Here is a 20,781-nt window from a genome sequence, read left to right as displayed (position 1 = left end):
ATATCAGCAGAAGATCGTCTTTCATTTCTTTCAAAAGGACTTAGGGGCCCAATTTGTCAAATCTTTTACACCAGTATTCTGATGTAAAAAGCTTTGAACAGTCACAAAATTTTGCCGAATCTCCAGGCTGCAGTAAAATATTGTGACTTCTGGCATTCTCATGCCATTTTTGCCCAGTTTCGACAGTGTGCCGGAGCTTGGGCAGGATGGGTTGCGTGGCAAATACTTCTTGTCAAATTCATGTTAATCGGCGGTGTTTGTTAAGCCACGAAACACGCTCACCAGAAGTGCACACCAGTAGTCCGCCACTCCTGAATCATGAATCGGTGTATACATCTTCAAGAATCAGGAGCGTCTGACTTCAGTGTGCCTCCTCATCAAGACAGGTGCAAAAAAGTTGTTTTATGAGTATTGTTTGAAAAAAATGTGGAATAATTTATTATTGGTGAGTAACCCAATGACGCCAATATTTCATTCACTTCCTAAAATTCTCAAGTCTTTTTTCCACCTTCCATGTACTCCATTGTGGTGGGAATAGGTTCATTCATTAAAAGACTGGAGTCTTGGGTGAGGAAATATTACAGCTACTAATGCGAGAGATTTCAGGGTGCAGTATAGATGTTCTGCAAAAATTGTCTGTTGCTAAATGGTTGATGTGCAATGTTACATCGCTGTATTCCAGCAGACCACATGATTTAACTATTGCTGCCCTGTCTCATTATTTGGATGAATACAGTGAATATTGCAAGGAAATTAGTTTCTAATTTCTTAAGTTCATTATCTACTTCATCCTATTTTTTTCTCATCAATGGTGATTTTTTCTTACCAACTATTGGGTGGATATGCCATAAATGGATGAGATGGGAATTTAAAGCTAGGAATTAGTTTTGTATAAAAGTCTATATTTTCTATAGAATAGCCCCGAGATCTGATCTATAGGATACAAACTGTCATTTATATCAAACTGGATTCTGCAATAGGCCCCAGGTTTTGTAATATTAACTAGATTCTGCTAAGGGGATGTTGTGTTAAAAATCAACATCCCCTTAGCAAGTTTAGTCATAATAATCCTTTATTGTTTCTGCAGAAAAATCGAGAAAGAAGGCTCGCTGAGTTCCAACAATGGATAAGGAATCCAGAAGGAGGCGACGACTTCATTACATGGTGGCTGCCATGTGAGGATCAAACAACTTGTGTTTAAGCAAAAAGAAAGATTCCGGGCTCGTTCTCTGCTCTCACCCAAGAATATGACACTTACCGGACTTTACGCAGTCAGACGTGTTCATGGATAAGTGACTTACCTGCTGCATGAAGAGGCAGATTCGGGCTCGGTCTCTGCTCTCACCCATGGATATGACACTTGCTGGACTTTCCGCAGTCAGACGTGTTCACGGATAAGTGACTTACCTGCTGCATGAAGAGACAGATTCCCGGCTCGGTCTCTGCTCTCACCCTTTAATATGACATTTGCCAGACTTTCAGCAGCCAAGTGTACTCATGACACAAGTGAGGTACCTGCTGTAAGAAGAGACAGATTCTGGGCTTGGACTCTGCTCTCACCAATCCACAGCCCAAGGGAAGGGCAGTCCTTTAACCATGGTTCCCTAGAGGTTTCCTCCATTGGGGGTTTTTCCTCTCCTGAGTGCTAAAGGATGACTTTTCGTGAGTCCATCAACTCACGATCAACTTCATCATCATCAAGGCCACATTTAAGACTATTGTCCTGACTTCTAATGGAAACTTCCACACTATCCAACTTGAATAAAGTTAGTAAAGAAGTCAACATATATCATGTGTATCTGAGTCTCCTTATGGAACTTTACAATACAGCAAAATATACATAGCACTGGACTACTTTGTATAGTCATTACCATCACACATGGCTGATTATCAACCCCCTTTCTTGCACACGTTAACTAGGGTACAAGTGGTGTTGTGCTTAAGAACAATATATCCCCTTTTCAACATGCAATCTACATGTATGTCACATGTCTAATGTGGTTCTATGGAAAGAGTTTAGGAGCATAGCCCAATTCATATTTAGTAGGTGCTAGCAGCTTTATACAGCTGGCACCTACTTCTAACAACCTGACTTGAATTGCCTCTATTTAACCACTTAGATGCGGTGTCAAAGATCAGACCCTGAGAAGGTCACGCAGAACCACCCTCTGTGATCTTTGGTCGAACAGCTATCTGCTACCCCGTATCCTCTGGGCAATTACATGATTGGCTGACGATTAATGGAGGAGGCCGCAGGCTGATTGCACTAATAGGCCAGTTATCCGGAAACTAACAGTGAGCGTATGGTATATACATCTCCAATGCCAATGTACAGAATATATGTATATACCTCCGTACCGTCACTGCTATCTCCACTATAACCCCAGTACTACTCACTCGCCACCACCAGTCGTGTTTTATACAGGCTGACTGGAGGCCTGGTTTCTGGTACCGTATGGCTTTGAGGCGTGGTTTACAGAGCAAAAGGAACAGAATTATTACATTTTATATTTAATTAAAAATGAGGGAGTGTTTATGAAAAATATACAAAATATTTAACAAAGGGGACAAAACAATACAGCATATACAGTTACATGAAATAAAAGGTATAAACAAAATAACTTACTACGCCACTCGTCACTCAGAGTTGAGTCAACTTAGCCGAAGGAGAGCGTTTCACTTGGGGACATTTAGGAAACGGGCTTCATGAATACACAATGTGCGTAAATTTTTTACAGGAACCCACATCATTATTCAGCTTAATCTTTTATTAGCACCTGAGTTACACCCATACACCCCCCGGTTATGACCTCACGTGGGCCGGGTTGTGTTTTGTTCTCAGTCCTTCAGGATTTTATGGAATTCTCAACTTATGTGACAACTACTCTCCGGATAATCAAAGAAGTTAGAGGTCCCCATCATATTTTTTATTGGGATTTTACCATTACCCAGAAACCAAACATGACATTGCTGCTGTCAGCGATTTGCCCATTATTGATTTGTGGCCTATAGGCAGGGGTTACAGTTAGGAAAAAATATGCATCTTCTTCCCCTATTATCCCTGAAGTTGAAAAGTTATGTCCCATCAGTATCGAATGGATTAAAACTTCCATATTCTACATTTTCTTTCGGAGACATCAACTCTATTGCAGGTGCAATATTTTCCTTACAGGGACATTGCCCCTAAAAGGACAATGTATTTCCTGGGGACAAAAGGATTCCTGCCTTAATTAACTGTCCAATCTATAACTCTTTGTCTATGCTCAATAGACATCCTCATTAGTACTGCCGGGGTCTTTTGTTCTAAAAGGAGCTTTTGCATGTTAGTTACATAGTGACATAGTTTGTAAAGCCGAATAAAGACTTGCGTCCATCAAGTTCGACCTGTTAGTTCTGTAATTGCTAAAGTTGATCCAGAGGAGGGCAAAAACCGCAGATGATTTAGCCAATCTTCACCTGAGGAAAAATTCCCTCCCGACTCTGAAACCAGCAGTCAGAATAAATCCCTGTATCAACATACTATTTTATTCTATTTTTAAGTATATGCTGAAATCTGCCTGGTATCTAGAAATGCATCCAGTCCCCGCTTGAACTGGTTTAGTGAATCCGACATTACCGTCTCCTCACTCAGTGAATTCCATATTCTCACTGCTCTTACCGTAAAGAACCCCCTCCTATGCTGGTGCTGAAACCTTTTCTCTTCTAGTCTTAGTGAATGCCCTCTTGTTACCGTAATATCCCTCCTTTTGAACAAATCCCTGGCAAGGTCTCTATACTGTCCCCTAACATATTTGTACACATTTATTATGTCCCCCCTCAACCTTCTCTTTTCCAGGCTGAATAGTCCTAGTTTTGACAACCTCTCTGGGTATTGCAGTCCCTCCATTCCCTTTATTAATTTTGTTGCCCTTCTTTGTACCTTTTCAAGCTCATTTATATCCTTTCTATATATTGGGGCCCATAACTGAGCACAGTATTCCAAGTGTGGTCTGACCAGTGCTTTGTACAGTGGAAGAACAATGTTCTCATCCTTTGCAGCTATACCTCTTCTGATACATCCCATTACCCTGTTTGCCCTTACAGCAGCGGCCTGACTTTGGGCACTCCAATTTAGTTTGCTATCAATTAAGATGCCCAAGTCCTTCTCCATCTCTGAATTCCCCAATGATTTCCCATTCAGTGAGTACTGGTGACTTCCATTTTTCCTTCCCATATGTATGACCTTACATTTCTCCTCATTAAACCTCATTTGCCATTTAATGCTCCACCTACCCAGCTTATCCAAGTCCCTCTGTAGGTCTGAACTATCCTCTTTTGTATTAATTGTTTTACATAACTTTGTGTCATCTGCAAATATTGATATTTTACTATTTAACCCGTTGACTATGTCGTTAATAAAGATATTAAATAACATTGGGTCTAGTACAGACCCCTGTGGTACCCCACTAGTGACGCTTACCCAATCTGAGTATATTCCATTTATAACTACCCTCTGCCTTCTATCCTTTAGCCAGTTAGCTACCCACTTACATACATTTTTCCCCAGCCCCATCATTCTCATTTTGTATACCAACCTATTATGTGGCACGCTATCGAACGCTTTTGAGAAGTCGAGATACACGACATCCACTGGTTCCCCCTGATCTAATCGAGAGCTAACCTCCTCGTAGAAGTCAATCAGGTTTGTTTGGCAGGAGCGATTCCTCATGAATCCATGTTGGTTCGGTGTTAATAGATTATTAGCATCAAGATGCTCCGTAATTGCCTCTTTAATGAAGCTCTCAAAAATTTTGCCCACAACGGACGTCAGACTCACCAGCCGATAGTTTCCAGCGTCACTTTTTGCTCCCTTTTTGAATATTGGCACTACATTCGCCTGTCGCCAATCGAGTGGTACAGACCCAGTCTCAACAGAGTCCTTAAATATAAGATATAACGGTCTGTCTATCACATTACTTAGTTCCCTTAGTATCCGTGGGTGTATGCCATCAGGTCCTGGTGATTTGTTTATTTTAATGTTACTGAGGCATTTCTGTACCCCAACTTGGGTTAGATTTGTCATACTTAGTGGAGGATTAAGTTTGTCACTTCTCATTTCACCTGTTAGTTCTATTTCCTTTGTGAAAGTTGTCGAAAAAAAATTATTTAATAGATTAGCGTTATCCTCATCTTTCTCTATGATTTTGCCTTCATCACTTTTCATCGGTCCAATATTATCCGATTTAATCCTTTTACTATTTATATACGTAAAGAACAGTTTGGGATTTGATCTACTTTCCCTAGCAATGCGTCTCTCTGTTTCCTCCTTCGCTATTTTTATTTGTTTTTTGCAAGTTCTCGTTTTTTCCTTGTAACACATTAGTGCCTCCTTACTGTTTTCCTGTTTTAATCTCTTGAATGCCTCTTTTTTGCTATTTAACGCCCCTTTTATGCTCATGTTCAACCATATTGGTTTCCTCTTATTTCTGGCCCTTTTATTCCCATACGGTATATACCTCTCGCACTGAGTATTCAGAATTCTTTTGAAGGTTTCCCATTTACTATTCGTATTCCTTTGATTAAGAACTTTGTCCCAGTCTATAAGTTGAAGGTTTTCTTTCAGCTGATCAAACTTTGCCCTCCTAAAGTTTAATGTTTTTGTTGTTCCCTTATTGATAACTCTACTGAAGGGCATTTCGAAATTGATTATATTATGATCGCTATTACCTAGGTGCCCCCCTATCTGTACCTCAGTTATTCTATCAGGCCTATTAGTCAATATTAAGTCCAACACGGCCTTCCCTCTCGTTGGTTCCTGCACTAGTTGGGAGAGATAATTATCCTTAATATTTGTCAAGAACCTTTTTCCTTTTTGAGATCTACAGGTTTCTGTTTCCCAGTCAATATCCGGGTAGTTGAAGTCCCCCATAACAATCACTTCATTATGTTTTGCTGCTTTGTCTAATTGTCCTAATAGCAGATTCTCATTCTCCTCTGTTATATTGGGTGGCTTATAGCAGACCCCTAGTAATATTTTATTATTATTTTTTGCCCCCTCTATCTCTACCCACATGGACTCGACCCCCTCTTCTCCCTCACCTATATCTTCCCTTAGTCTGGGCTTTAGACATGACTTTACATATAAGCAGACTCCTCCGCCTTTCCCCTGTTTCCGGTCCCTTCTAAATAAACTATAATCTAATAAATTTACCGCCCAGTCGTAGCTATCGTCTAGCCAAGTCTCTGTTATACCTACGATGTCATACCTCTCCTCCGATATAAGAGCCCGCAGCTCATCCGCCTTATTGGTCAGGCTTCTTGCGTTGGTCAGCATGCAAGATAAAATTTTGGGGTTATTTAGCATCCTATTCTTCTCTAACGATCTAACTGTACTATCCCCACCCCCCTCTCCACCCTCATTATATTCTCTTCTCCCCGTCCCCCTTGCTTGCCTCAGATCCCACGTATTTCCTTGGTTTCCCCCCCCCGTCTCTAGTTTGAATACACCTCCAACCAATTAGCCATCTTCTTCCTCAGCACCGCTGCACCCTCCCCATTGAGGTGGAGCCCGTCCCTACGGTAGAGCCTGTAGCCGACCGCGAAGTCGGCCCAGTTCTCCATGAACCCAAACCCTTCTGCTTTACACCAACTCTTTAGCCACTTATTCACCTCCCTAACTTCCCGTTGGCGCTCCTGTGTGGCTCGCGGGATTGGTAGTATTTCTGAGAAAACTACCTTGGAGGTCCTTGCCCTAAGCTTCCTACCTAGATCCCTGAAATCATTTTTAAGGACCCTCCATCTACCACTCACTTTGTCATTGGTGCCAATGTGGACCATGACCGCTGGGTCTTCGCCAGCCCCTCCCAGTAACCTGTCAACCCGATCCGCGATGTGCCGGACTCAAGCGCCAGGGAGGCAGCACACACCGTTCGGCGATCCCGGTCTTTGTGACAGATTGCCCTATCTGTCCCCCTAATAATAGAGTCACCCACTACCAAGACCTGTCTAGCCTGCCCTACCCTACCCCCCTCCCCCTCATTACTGGAGCATACACTCCCCCGGCGGTCAGAGGACCTGTCGTGCTCCAATAATGCCGGTTCTGAACCAGCCTTCTTATACTTCTTCCCTCTATCCCTCCTAACTGTTATCCAGCTCCCTGCCTGTTCAGCCTGCACTTCCCCACTATGCTCCACCCCCAGTGTTGACCCATTGAGTGTCTGCTCGGTGAGCAGCAAACTCCGTTCCATGTTGTCGATGCTCCTCAGTATCGCTATCTGAGCACTTAGATCCAGGATTTGGGCTTCCAAGTGCACGATATGCTCACATCTCTCGCAGCAGTATGGATCCCATCATACATTGCGCAAGATGTACACTGCACGGCTCCGGCCAACATGGACGCCATTCTAAATATGGGGATACAGTCGGTATATATATACAAGTACAAAACACAATTATTTATATATAGGTGTATGGACGTGGATCAATTAGGGATGTGCAAGTGTATTGATTAGATATCAGCGCGGGATCAGTTAAGTATGGACGGGGGATCAATTAAGTATCAATTAAGTATGGACGGGGGAATCAGCTGAGTGGGTCAGGTGGATTAATTAAGTATGGGCGGTGTGTCAATTAACTATGGACTGGGGATCAATAAATGTGGACTGGGGAACTAATTAATTGTGGACTGGGGAATCAATCAATTAATTATGGACAGGGGGTTAATTAAATATGGATTCGGGATAAGGCAAATAAATAGGGATGGACGTGTGTCAATTAACTATGGACTGGGGATCAATAAATATGAACTGGGGAAATAATTAATTGTGGACTGGGTAATCAATCAATTAATTATGGACAGGGGGTTAAATAATATGGATGGGGGATACGGCAAATAAATAGGGACTGGAGATCAGTAAAAGTGGACAGGGGGAATCTATTAAATAGGACAAGGGGGATCAATTGATTATGGGCTGGGGGGGTCAATCAGTTAAATGTGGTCAGGGGGATCACTTTAATATGGACGGGGGGTGGTCGGGGACCAATTAAATGAGGACGGGGGGTCAATTTAAATGTGGTCAGGGGAATCAGTTAAATATGCACGGGGGTGATCAGGGGGATCAATTAAAATATGGACGGGGGGGTGATCTATTAAATATGGACGGGGGGGTGATCAATTAAATATGGACTTGGGGGATACAAATACAATTACAATACAAATACAAATACAATACAGTACAGTACACACTCGGGTTCAGTAGGGACGCTTATCGCGGCCTCCTGCCCCTCACTCACCTCCTCTAGGGACTCTGCACGCTATCACAGCGTGCTCGTCCCTCCGGTCGCCTCTTACCGGTCCTCCTGGTCACCACCTGGTCACCACCACCTGGCGCCCTCCGCCGGCCGGCGCTGCACGCTATCACAGCGCTCTCTTGCGCTCGTCCCTCCGGTCGCCTCCTACCGGTCCTCCCGGTACACTCGGTCACCTCCGCCTGGCTCCCTCGCCGGAGGGCCGCGAGCTGAGTCGGACCACGCCGCACGTCTCACGCCGCGAGCCACAGCCACACCACGCGCGCTCTCTCACTTCCGGTCGCGCACTCTCTCACTTCCGGTTCTCTGAAAGATAGTTCACTCTCCTAACTAATTTACTAATTAATTTACTATATGTTAAACTGTGTAATTCAACTACTAAAAGAAATTTGTGAGTTACAAGCCCCTTTTGCTACTGCACCAGAGAGAGTAGAGGAGGGAGGGGTTGGGAATGAATGCCCCTTGTATTAGTCTGACTCTGACTGTCACCTATTTTTACCCCTGCAATTTCGTGTGGTGTAAAGATTTTAATATTTTCTTTTCTATGACAAGCTGTTTTAAGTAGTTTGATGCGGGAGTTAAGTATGTGTGTTTTCATTTAAGTTGCCCTTCGGCCCAGCACATGGAGCTAATAGGTCACCATGGCATTTAGGGTCCCACTGAAGGTAATGCAACTACCATCTTTGTATCTCATGTTCAAAATGTAAAAGAATGTAAAAAAATGGAAGTGTCTGGTCTGTATCTTCGCTGCCAACTGATGAAGTGACGTCAAATGCCAGGGATAATGTAAAAAAAGGTTTCTTTTATTTTTCTACGCAATTCAAAGTGTAACCCACTTCTTCTTCAGGAACAAAACCATATGCATATACAGGGTTCGCAAAGGTTTATATAGAGGAGCATTTTAAAATAGAACGCCAAGAGAAACACATGATAATGTGTCAAAGTTCCTAGGGTAGACACATGATGCGGTTCAAGTGAAGAAACAGGGCATCACGGTGGCTCAGTGGTTAGCACTGCAGCCTTGCAGCACTGGGGTCCTGGGTTCAAATTCCACCAAGGACAACATCTGCAAGGAGTTTGTATGTTCTCCCCATGTTTGCGTGGGTATCCTCCCACACTCCAAAGACATACTGATAGGGAATGGGGACAGTGCTGATAATGTCTGTAAATTGTCTGAATTGTAAAGCGCTGCAGAGTATGTTGATGCTATAATAATGAAAAGATTATTATTTTTAAGGAAAAAAATATGTAAGGAGATATATACAGTTGAAACCAGAAGTCTACATACACTATATAAAAAGACACACATGCATGTTTTTCTCAATATCTATACAACCATAGGTCCAAAAAATATATTCTGTATAATAATTCATTTATAGGACAAATAGCATGTTGTAACAAGACATGCTTAATAGTAGAAAAGATTGTATCAATCCACATCAATTGTATATTATTATAATTACAAATAACCATATTTCTCTACAAACCACAAAGATTGTACATAATCATGACACAAAAGGACCAATGATAAGTAACCACGAAGATTGAAGCATTGTTGCAAACAGAAAATATGGTTAGAAGATACCATGCCCAAATTAGGCACAGTGTAGCACCATGCATGGACCCCACATTGGAAGAATCCCCCGTTTACAAAACCCCAGCGTACGTTTCCTCTTTTAGTTATAGCTTCATCAGGGGGAATATGATGAGCCCCTAGCCGCAGCCTCTTTATATGCCATATGGCGTTTTGAAATGCCCTACGCCGAACACTTTGCAATGCTACGTCGCTTCCTGTCCTTCACCTCCAAACCGGAAGTGCAATGGCGTCACCGCGGCAGGAAGTGAGCGCATGTCCAGGAGTAGGGACGCGTCACCATGACTCCCGGGCATGTGCTCTCACGGTTTGAGACATCATGCCTTCCGGAGGAGAGAGGGGGAATAGAGGGAGCACAAGTGACGGCAGATCAATAGAACAGGAGTGGATATTAACCCTCACGGACCAGAATGGACATGAAAAGTGGCCACAAATAGGAAACAGTGGAAATACGGAACTTAATAATACAAGAATTCCATATACATCAACCCTACAGAAATTCAAGAAAAGTTAGATCAATATATTTAGGTCCAGCCACAGATCCAATGATCCAACCATGATAAAGATCAACCGTGCCAATTCCGTCCAGGAGATGGTGTCCATTCACATGCAGATCGAACCGAGGACAAGGAGAGGGGCATCATCAAAAAAACAAAAATCTGTTTGAAAGAGTGTGAGAATTTTATTTTTGTTTTAAATTAAAATATTAAATTAATGATTAAAATATAATGTAGGTGCAACACACAGAAGACACACGGGGCAATGCTCAAAAGAAAGGGACGAAACTAAGTGATTCGTTCTGACCCCTGGGGGTCATTGTTCCCAGGGTTACAATCCAGCGTGTTTCTAATATTACCCCCGCGGATCCCACCATGAACGACCTTTAAGGGAAGTAGGGTCGCAATCATGATGGGTCCTAAAGTGGCGGGGCAATGCTTTCAATATAGAAGGATCCTCCACTGTCCGGGCCACAACAATGTCCCTCACATGCTCCCTCACACGTCTGCATAACTCTCTTGATGTCAAACCAACGGATATGAGTTGGCAACTGCAAGTAGCATAATACACTACATTACAGGTGCTACAATTCACATATTACTTAATGTCACATACTTTAGTATCGTCCGCCGACGTGAAGGAAGCACTGCGAAGGACATTTCTGCAGGCCAGACAATGTCCACACTGGAAGCATCCCCTCAAAGATCTAGTAGATCCAAACAAAGATGGTGTTTGGGGCACATAATGGCTCTGAACAAGTATGTTGCGCAAGTTTCTAGACCTACGGGCTGTCATTAATGGATAATCCGACAGAGAGTCAGTCAGATGAGGGTCGATCTGGAGGACAGGCCAATGACGCTTTAAAATGGACCTCATGTTCTCCCACTCATGGTTATAAGTGGTAATAAATCTAACCTTAGATTGGTTAGTAGACATGCCCCTGGTCCCCTTAGTATGAAGCAATTCATTGCGGGGGATATGCTTCGATCTAAGGTACCCCTTCTTGATACTCCAGTTGCTGTAGCCTCTCTCTCTCACTCCGGTTGCTGTAGTCTCTCTCTCTGATTTCAATGCCAAATCAGCCGCCTGCTCCTCAAATTGTGAATCCAAAGAGCAGATGCGTCTCATACGCAAGAACTGACCGGTGGGGATGGCGCGAATCGTAGACCTGTCATGGGCAGATGATACATGTAGAAGGGCATTAACAGAGGTGGGTTTATGATACACATCAGTTGTAATCAAGCGATCTGGACCCACCTCTATTAACATGTCCAAAAACTCCACTTTCTTAGTATCAAATTTATACATAAATTTGATATTAAATGGGTTAATGCCCAATCATCATATTCCCCCCTGATGAAGCTATAATTAAAGAGGAAACATACATTGGGGTTTGTAAACGGGGGATTCTTCCACTGTGGGGTCCGTGCATGGCACTACACTGTGCCTAATTTGGTCATGGTATCTTCTAACCATATTTTCTATTTGCAACATAATGCTTCAGTTTTCGTGGTTACACCTTTTGTGTCATGATTATTTACAATCTGTGGTTTGTAGAGAAATATGGTTATTTGTAATTATAATAATATACAATTGATGTGTATTGATACAATCTTTTCTACTATTAAGCATGTCTTGTTACAACATGCTATTTGTCCTGTAAATGAATTATTATACAGAATATATTTTTTGGACCTATGGTTGTATACATTTGATTGTATATTTGTGTGAGCTACGCATTGACCCCTTTTGTAATCACCTGTCTTGTTCCAGAAATAAGCTGTGAAATTTTATATTATCACTTGATTAAATACGTTTATTTTCACGCCTTTTCTTTGTGTTATTCATGATTGGAGTTTTCATGTGTCTGTTGACTATAGTCTCTCAGACACATTTTATGGATTGTATGGAAGTTTCATACCTAATATTGTTTTCTGCGGTTTCCACAGCGTTTCCAATGTGCAATATGGATTTTTGTGCCCAGGACGATGCCTGGCTTTCGCAGCTGAGTCGAGCTCTGGATGAGGAGGGTGATGACACACTTCAAGGGCATACTAAGAAATATAGGGAACTCCTCAAAAACCTGACAAAGATTTGGTGGAATCGGGCCTTCCTGAGCAAGTATGTCGAAAAAAATCTTATACCAATAGGACTTAGGATTCAAATTTTCCTTCCTTTCCTATTGACAATGAATCCTTTAGAGGGCGGTGGGAGGAGGTGGTCAGTGAGTGCTCGATAGGGTTTTTGAAATTCCTCAGCAAACTCAATACTGAGTCCCTGAACATTATGGAAAGTGAAATGGAGGATTTGTCGGAGAAAATCAAGGACCTATCATCTAGTGAAGCCCTGATTAAATTTAAGGAGGACATTGATAATGAATTAGCCAAAATAGAGATGGAGATTCAGGCATATAAAATCAAAAAATTTCAGTGTGACCAGACTGACTTCCACTCGAATCATGTATATAAGTGGAAGAACAATGATAAGAGAGGCCGTCCGAAATTACGTCCTGACATCAGATTAAAAAAAGACACCCTCATATCCTCCTTTTAGAGGCGCTGTTGGAGGCTCTATTCCGAGAGGTACAGATGAGTCTGATTCCAATATGTCTAGCATTGGTGTGGTCACTCACTTTAAATCCAAGACGCAGATGCCTAGAGCTCCCTCTAAGAATCCTCACAAAAAAGACGACAGGGCTTTACAGGCGATTAATTTGTCTACTCATACACTTTCTCCGGTACATATTGAAGTGCTGACAAAAGGTCTTTCTTTTTGTCCGACTAACCCTTTACATTTTTTCACAGCCATGAAGGACCTTTACCTGTTCTCCCGCAAATTGGTTTTTAAAAAATTACATACTCAGAAGCTCTCTTCCCCTGTCACCTTTGAAGCAAATGAAATGGAGGCTCTTGAGAACCTTGAGAATCTGGCGAATGAGGTTCCACCAGACCTGCAAGGTGAGTTTCCTCCTTGCACCAGGACCAGATCAATGAGGTTTCCCCCCTGTCTGTCTGTCCTGCGGTTGATATTTTCACCAAATTGGTGATAGAGGACTTTTTGGAGGTATGGACCAAATGCAGATATGACAATCTTACACATCAGCTGAGGAAGGCATTCTTTGAAGTGGAACACAAAGCTGATGTCAGTAAACTAGCAGACAAGGGGGGAATCATTGTGATCTGCCTGTTGATATGTATGAGCGGGAGGCACCGCGCCAATTACGTAATCGTGACACCTAAGTGAGACTCCATTCTAATCCTGTTGTCTCTTTCTCTGAACAACTCCAGTCCATCTTTGGGGGTGCATGTGAGCAGGGAATCATTAATAAACAGATGGTTGATGGACTGATGGTAAGGTTTCCTAAGGTCACGACCTTTTATTTGTTACCAAAAGTCCACAAGGATGATGCAGTCCCGCCGGGGCGCCCGATCGTGTCCTGCATAGGGGGGTTATGTGAACCAATATGTCAATTCATTGACTTTTATCTAAAACCATTGGTAGAGACTCTTCCCTCCTATGTGCGTGACTCGACGGATGTCCTGACGGGGATCAACGGCATCTTTGTGGAACATGATGTGTTAATTGTTACTGCTGACATAGAATCCTGTACACGTGTATCCGCCATGATGATGGCCTTGAGGCAGTGAGATTTTTTCTGATGTCTACCTGTCGGGATGGCGTGATGAATGACCTTATTCTCAAGCTTCTCCGTTTTGCTTTGACTCACAACTTTTTTGCATTTAAAGATGTTTTTTATTTACATGGATGCGGCACTGTCCTCTTGTTACAACATGCTATTTGTCCTGTAAATGAATTATTATACAGAATATATTTTTTGGACCTATGGTTGTATACATTTGATTGTATGTTTGTGAGCTACGCATTGACCCCTTTTGTGCCCACCTGTCTTGTTCCAGAAATAAGCTGTGAAATTATATATTATCACTCGATTAAATACCTTTATTTGCACGCCTTCTCTCCTTTTTCTTTTTGATATTTTAAATAGTAGTGGACAACCCCTTTAAACCATTGTATCATTTTGGCTACAGTGCTGCAGCTCGGTTTCAGGGTGTTGGCAACCTTCTTATAGCCTAGCCCATCTTTATGTAGAGCAACAATTATTTTTTTCAGATCCTCAGAGAGTTCTTTACCATGAGGTTCCATGTTGAACTTCCATTGACCAGTATGAGAGAGTGTGAGAGCAATAACACCAAATTTAACACACCTGTTCCCCATTCACACCAGAGACCTTGTAACACTAATGAGTCACATGACAACTGGGAGGAAAAATGACTAATTGGGCACAATTTGGCCATTTTCACTTAGTGAAACTCACTTTTTTAGTGTACTCACTTTTGTTGCCAGTGGTTTACACATTAATGACTGTGTTGAGTTATTTAGAGGGCACACTAAATTTACACTGTTATACACGCTGTACGCTGACTAGTTTACATTGTATCAAAGTGTCATGTCCTCAGTGTTGTCCCATGAAAATATATAATAAAATATTTACAAAAATGTGAGGGGTGTACTCACTTTTGTGAGATACTGTAAGTATTCACCTCAAGAAAAAATATTTAAATGCAAAACTGGGAAAGTAAAAAGAGAAAAAAAGACAAAAGAAGAGCCAAATATAAATATCTGACGAGTATATAATAAAGGACAAGATACCAATATTTTATAGTAAACGTCCAAAACCCCATTGTTCATTTAACCCCCTTGGCGTTGTCATTCTGACATAAATCAGACCACAAGGGCAAGTTGTAAGATAAATAACTAAGCTTGTCCTGCAGTCAATAAAATGTAATATCTTGAAATTGCGCTCTCTTGCTGAATCTGAAAAGATATCTGTTTAGTCAATATATCTGCACACTTTGAATTTCCACAGTTTCAGGTGCCCTTTTGAACCAAATAGAAATGTTGATGTCGGAGGAATATGATGACCGTTTACCAACATATCACGTAAAGTCTTGCTACATTTAGCCGGTCTGAAAGAAATTGGGAAAGTTTAGTGGTTGAGCCCCAATTGTGACATCACTCATGCGTAGCTTTAGCCCCGTGATGTCACAATTAGGTTCCAATAGTGATGTCACGGAATCCTTGGTTATAACCAGCGATTTTGCAGTGATATCCTTTGTCTGGAGAGGCTGATTGTGCACTACACATTAAGCGATATTCCTCCAGGCTAAAATGCTGTTTAGACTAGTTCTAATTCTCAGCGTGCTATTAGCATCTGCGGAAAGTGCTCCCATCTTTATCCGCAACCATCCGTCAAGAGCGCAGATCAGGATCCCTGCAGGTAAGTGCATTACCAGATATACTCTGACTCTTAACTCCTTGCCTCCGCAGCCAATTTTCGTTTTTGCACTTTTTTTTCTCCTCCACTTCTTCCAAGAGCTATAACTTTTTTTTTGTATTCGTATAGCTGTATGACGGCTTGTTTATTTTTTTGCGGGACGAGTTGTAGTTTTGAATGACATTCATTTTACCATTCAATGTTGAATTGGGGAAAAAATGCAGCTCCGCCATGTTCTTTTGTTATTTTATTTTTATGGCATAAAAAGTAACTGTCGTTTTCATTTTTAACATAGATGAGACATAGAGCAGTAATACTGTTTTCTCCTTACTGGATACACTCACTACTACATGTAGCAGAAGGTGCCCACAAGAGATACAGGGGATAATGGTGACTTCTCATTAGTCAGTGGAGTTCTTCTTTAATGTCTATTTTTACTTTCTAGGTGGCAAAGGAGACCTGCACCGTGGTCCTTGCTCAGCAGCATGCGGTAAGCAAATCAGAATTCAAATATGTTCTTCACATGTAACATTTCACATCCGGCCCCAGAAACCATTGGGATCCATTAATAAGGCCAAGGTTATGAGAGTCAGACTCTGCGTCATTAGGGGTTCTATAACTTTTCTTATGTGACCGGTGGTCACATGTTTCATGGATTGGAGAAATGTTCCTGTCTTGCTTGTAATTTAAGGTGTCATCTCCCATCGTGTTTGCTCCCTATTTCAGGAATATAAAAGAACAGATCTCTGTATTGTCCATTATATAGTGATATGACGTCATGCATCATTTTTACAGACTAAATACCCCTCTTTTTAATAGTCATATTTGGTTCCTCATTCCGCCCATTCCATGTATTTGGTTTCTACTTCTGAACACATTCCAGCTCTGGTTACCTGATCACTTATGTTCTCTCTCTTTTTAGTGCATGGCACCGTCCCTCCAAAAACTTCTAAGGATACAGTCATTAAGATTGTTATAGCTGCTGCCATTCTCTTTGTCCTTGCAATAATCATTGTTGCCATTGGTGTCATCTATTGGTAAGTATAGTAAGGTGATTTATGGGCTACACAGGAGTTTGTAGAGGAAATGTCACATCTTCAGGTTACTCCAGTATTGGGAATATTTTAATGTAGACTTCTTGTGGCTCACACATGTCACCCAAAGGTTTGTGCCCTGTGGGTAACTGATGGATATAATTTATACTTTGTAGGGTCTCAGGTAGGCATTAGGTATCGTTAACACAGTCAATGTGGTTTGGTCCAAATCAGTGCAGTTTTATTGCTTTCATAAAACTCCAATGATTCAACACCAAAAACAGCCTCTTCTGGGCATAAAGGTATCATAGCAAATAAACAGTTCATTTAGCAGGGTACATATTTTAGAGCAGGCTCACCCATACCCAAACAGATTATCCTTTCTCCCAGAGAAAAGTTCATACACAGAAGAGATCCCACCAATCTTGATATCCCCTTCAGCCCCAACTCTGGTCACAGTTCACACTGAAAAGGCTGTAGCTTCAACACGGTTCTCTGCAGCTCCAGCACACAGACTGCTCAGCTTTCCAAGCTGACCCATGCAGTCTTCGTTCAGAGAGAGATCTCAGCACGTCTCTCTCTTAGCTATAGGTCACATTTTGGCTGACTCAGCTCCAGCACACTCAACGCTGCTTCATCCACCAGACTGACACACCTAGTGATCACAGGACATGGTTTTAGTAAAACATGCTAGGCTAACCCTGTCCTTAATTTGTGATTTACAATGTGACTTTTATTTTTGCAATTTTATAGCTATCTGAAAAAGAAGCCAATGAAAGATGATGAAAGCCAATATTGCGCCGATGATTTTAAAGAGAGCAACACCAAACTAAATGGTAACTATAGCTTGACAAATCTGACATTAAAGAAGCACTCCAGCTAAATATGTATTGTGTAATCCAGCTAAATATGTATTGTGTAATCCCTTCTAGATATATCAGTGGTGTAGGGTACAAGTGATAAAATACTTACCATTTGCCATCTTTTCTGGTTTCCAGCGCAATTCTGGTTGTCTTCTGAACCATACGACCAGTATTCAGCTTTGTCAGTCACACAGCATCTTATGTGTGGCGTGGTAACGATTTTCCCAATGTAAGCCTATGAGACTCAGAGCGAGGTTTCATATGCTTACATTGAGACAGCAACTTCCAGTCCACACATAAGAAAGACATTTTGATCGCCAGTCCGATTTACAGTCACATGATTCAGCAGAGGACTGGAGCTGTGCTGCAAACCGGAGAAGACAGCGATCAGTGTTTTACCATATACACTACACTACTGATGTGTGCAGAAGTGATTAGCAATAATAATTTAGCTCACAGTGCTTCTTTGATATTGGCAGTTATTGCCGGTTTTTATATTACATGGAAGCATTGTGAAGTCTGTTACTGACACTGAGGACCTTCCGATTTGTCTTCTTCAATGTATGAACTGTATTTAACAGAAAAACAACATTATAGAAAAAAATTATCTTGTTAGAAAATGATCCCTAGACAGAGTAGAAACATAATGGAAGCTGTTATTTTAGAAATGTTGATTTCAATGTTCTGTGTTCTAGGAAAACATGAGGACTACATAGCAATCACAATTGATGATTTTCCTCATGGATCCAGGAATGAACAGATAGATGTCCTCTCAGGACCCCCTGATGTAATAACCAATATCAGCCCAGATGAGGATGAGGTCACCTCCTCTAACAGTAAGTTCTCAGGGTTTTTACGAAATATATTTAACAGAAAAATAAACTAACATATAAATAAAAAAAATGGTCTCCTATAGGAACTTGTCAGTGAATAAACCGTTAATATACTGGTAGCCAGAGAGGCTCAGCCCCTCTATTGTCATAGCTCAATGTACCATTCTAGAGGTTTTAATAACATATATACTGATAATCTCCAATAATTTTTTTCCATTACAGATCAGGAGGTCAAAGCAACTATTACAATTGAGGATGTTCCTCATGGACCTGTGGCTGAAAAGGGAGACGTCCTCAAAGACACCAAAATCACCATGGCTCACCCCACTGACCCCACCAGCAGCCTTGATGAGAATGTGGTCATCCCTTCTGACGGTAAGTTTCAGAACTATTATAAGAAATATATTTAAAGAGTAATAAAACTATTTTTTTAAATAATATAACAGTAAAGTCCAAGATATTAAATCTACTAATATATAGTCTGAGAGTCTGCACGTCTGTAGAAAACATACTTTGCAGAGCAGGCCAGTGAATACAAGGAGAGACTTGACAAGCCTTGGTGCTGCCCCCAGCTGGCATTTCCCCATATCGTTGTAGTTGACTGACAGGTCTCTCCCATATCTTAATTAGGGTAGACCTGTCAATGAAGTGCAATGGCGCAAGGAGAAGCCGTATGGGAGCAGCGTCTTACCAGTAAGGACTCTCACTTTAGTCCCCAGGTGGCTCTTCAAACTATGCTTTCTCTGAAACGCTGGAGCATTGCTCTGAAGATTGGGTCCCTCTTTTCTCAGTCTAATGTACTATATAGAAGTTATAATAACCTGTAAATGTTAATCATTTTAATCATATAGAAGCTTGCATTTTATTAAATCTATTTTCAATACTTTATGTTTCAGGAGAATTTGACATCTTCTGTACTTCTAGAGACTTTATAATGCCGCATAAGGCCGGTATAGAGGAGATGAAAGAGTCCGAGATTAAGCCGGACTTAAATGATTACAAACAGACACCTCCATCTATTCTGAAAGGAAGTCAAATGAAAAATAAAAGCAAAGGGAAAACAGTTTATTTTGAAGAATCGGATAATCGATATGTTTACTCATATGATTCCGAGTCCTCACAACCTGGATGTCAAATAAGATATTTCCGAAACTAACAAGGCTGGAAAAAAAGTGAGTGTTTTTCATATCTCAGCTCAAATATTAGCAGAAGATCATCTTTCATTTCTTTCAAAAGGACTTAGGCGCCCAATTTGTCAAATCTTTTACACCAGTATTCTGATGTAAAAAGCTTTGAACAGTCACAAAATTTTGCCGAATCTCCAGGCTGCAGTAAAATATTGTGACTTCTGGCATTCTCATGCCATTTTTGCCCAGTTCCGACAATGTGCCGGAGCTTGGGCAGGATGGGTGGCGTGGCAAATACTACTTGTCAAATTCATGTTAATCGGCGGTGTTTGTTAAGCCACGAAACACACTCACCAGAAGTGCACACCAGTAGTCTGACACTCCTGAATCATGAATCGGTGTATACATCTTCAAGAATCAGGAGCGTCTGACTTCAGTGTGCCTCCTCTTCAAGACAGGTGCAAAAAAGTTGTTTTATGAGTATTGTTTGAAAAAAATGTGGAATAGATAATTATTGGTGGGTAACCCAATGACGCCAATATTTCATTCACTTCGTAAAATTCTCAAGTCTTTTTTCCACCTTCCATGTACTCCATTGTGGTGGGAATAGGTTCATTCATTAAAAGACTGGAGTCTTGGGTAAGGAAATATTACAGCCACTAATGCGAGAGATTTCAGGGTGCAGTATAGATGTTCTGCAAAAATTGTCTGTTGCTAAATGGTTGATGTGCAATGTTACATCGCTGTATTCCAGCAGACCACAGGATTTAACTATTGCTGCCCTGTCTCATTATTTGGATGAATACAGTGAATATTGCAAAGAAATTAGTTTCTAATTTCTTAAGTTCATTATCTACTTCATCCTATTTTTTTCTCATCAATGGTGATTTTTTCTTACAAACTATTGGGTGGATATGCCATATAAAAGTCTATATTTTCTATAGAATAGCCCCAAGATCTGATCTATAGGATACAAACTGTCATTTATATCAAACTGGATTCTGCAATAGGCCCCAGGTTTTGTAATATTAACTAGATTCTGCTAAGGGGATGTTGTGTTAAAAATCAACATCCCCTTAGTAAGTTTAGTCATAATAATCCTTTATTGTTTCTGCAGAAAAATCGAGAAAGAAGGCTCGCTGAGTTCCAATAATGGATAAGGAATCCAGCAGGAGGCGACGACTTCATTACATGGTGGCTGCCATGTGAGGATCACACAACTTGTGTTTAAGCAAAAAGACAGATTCCGG

This window comes from Phyllobates terribilis, unplaced genomic scaffold (genome assembly GCF_046119375.1).
Source record: "Phyllobates terribilis strain yellow unplaced genomic scaffold, ASM4611937v1 Scaffold_2__4_contigs__length_985480577, whole genome shotgun sequence".
Classification (NCBI taxonomy): Eukaryota; Metazoa; Chordata; class Amphibia; order Anura; family Dendrobatidae; genus Phyllobates; species Phyllobates terribilis.
Note: the sequence above shows the minus strand (reverse complement) of the source record.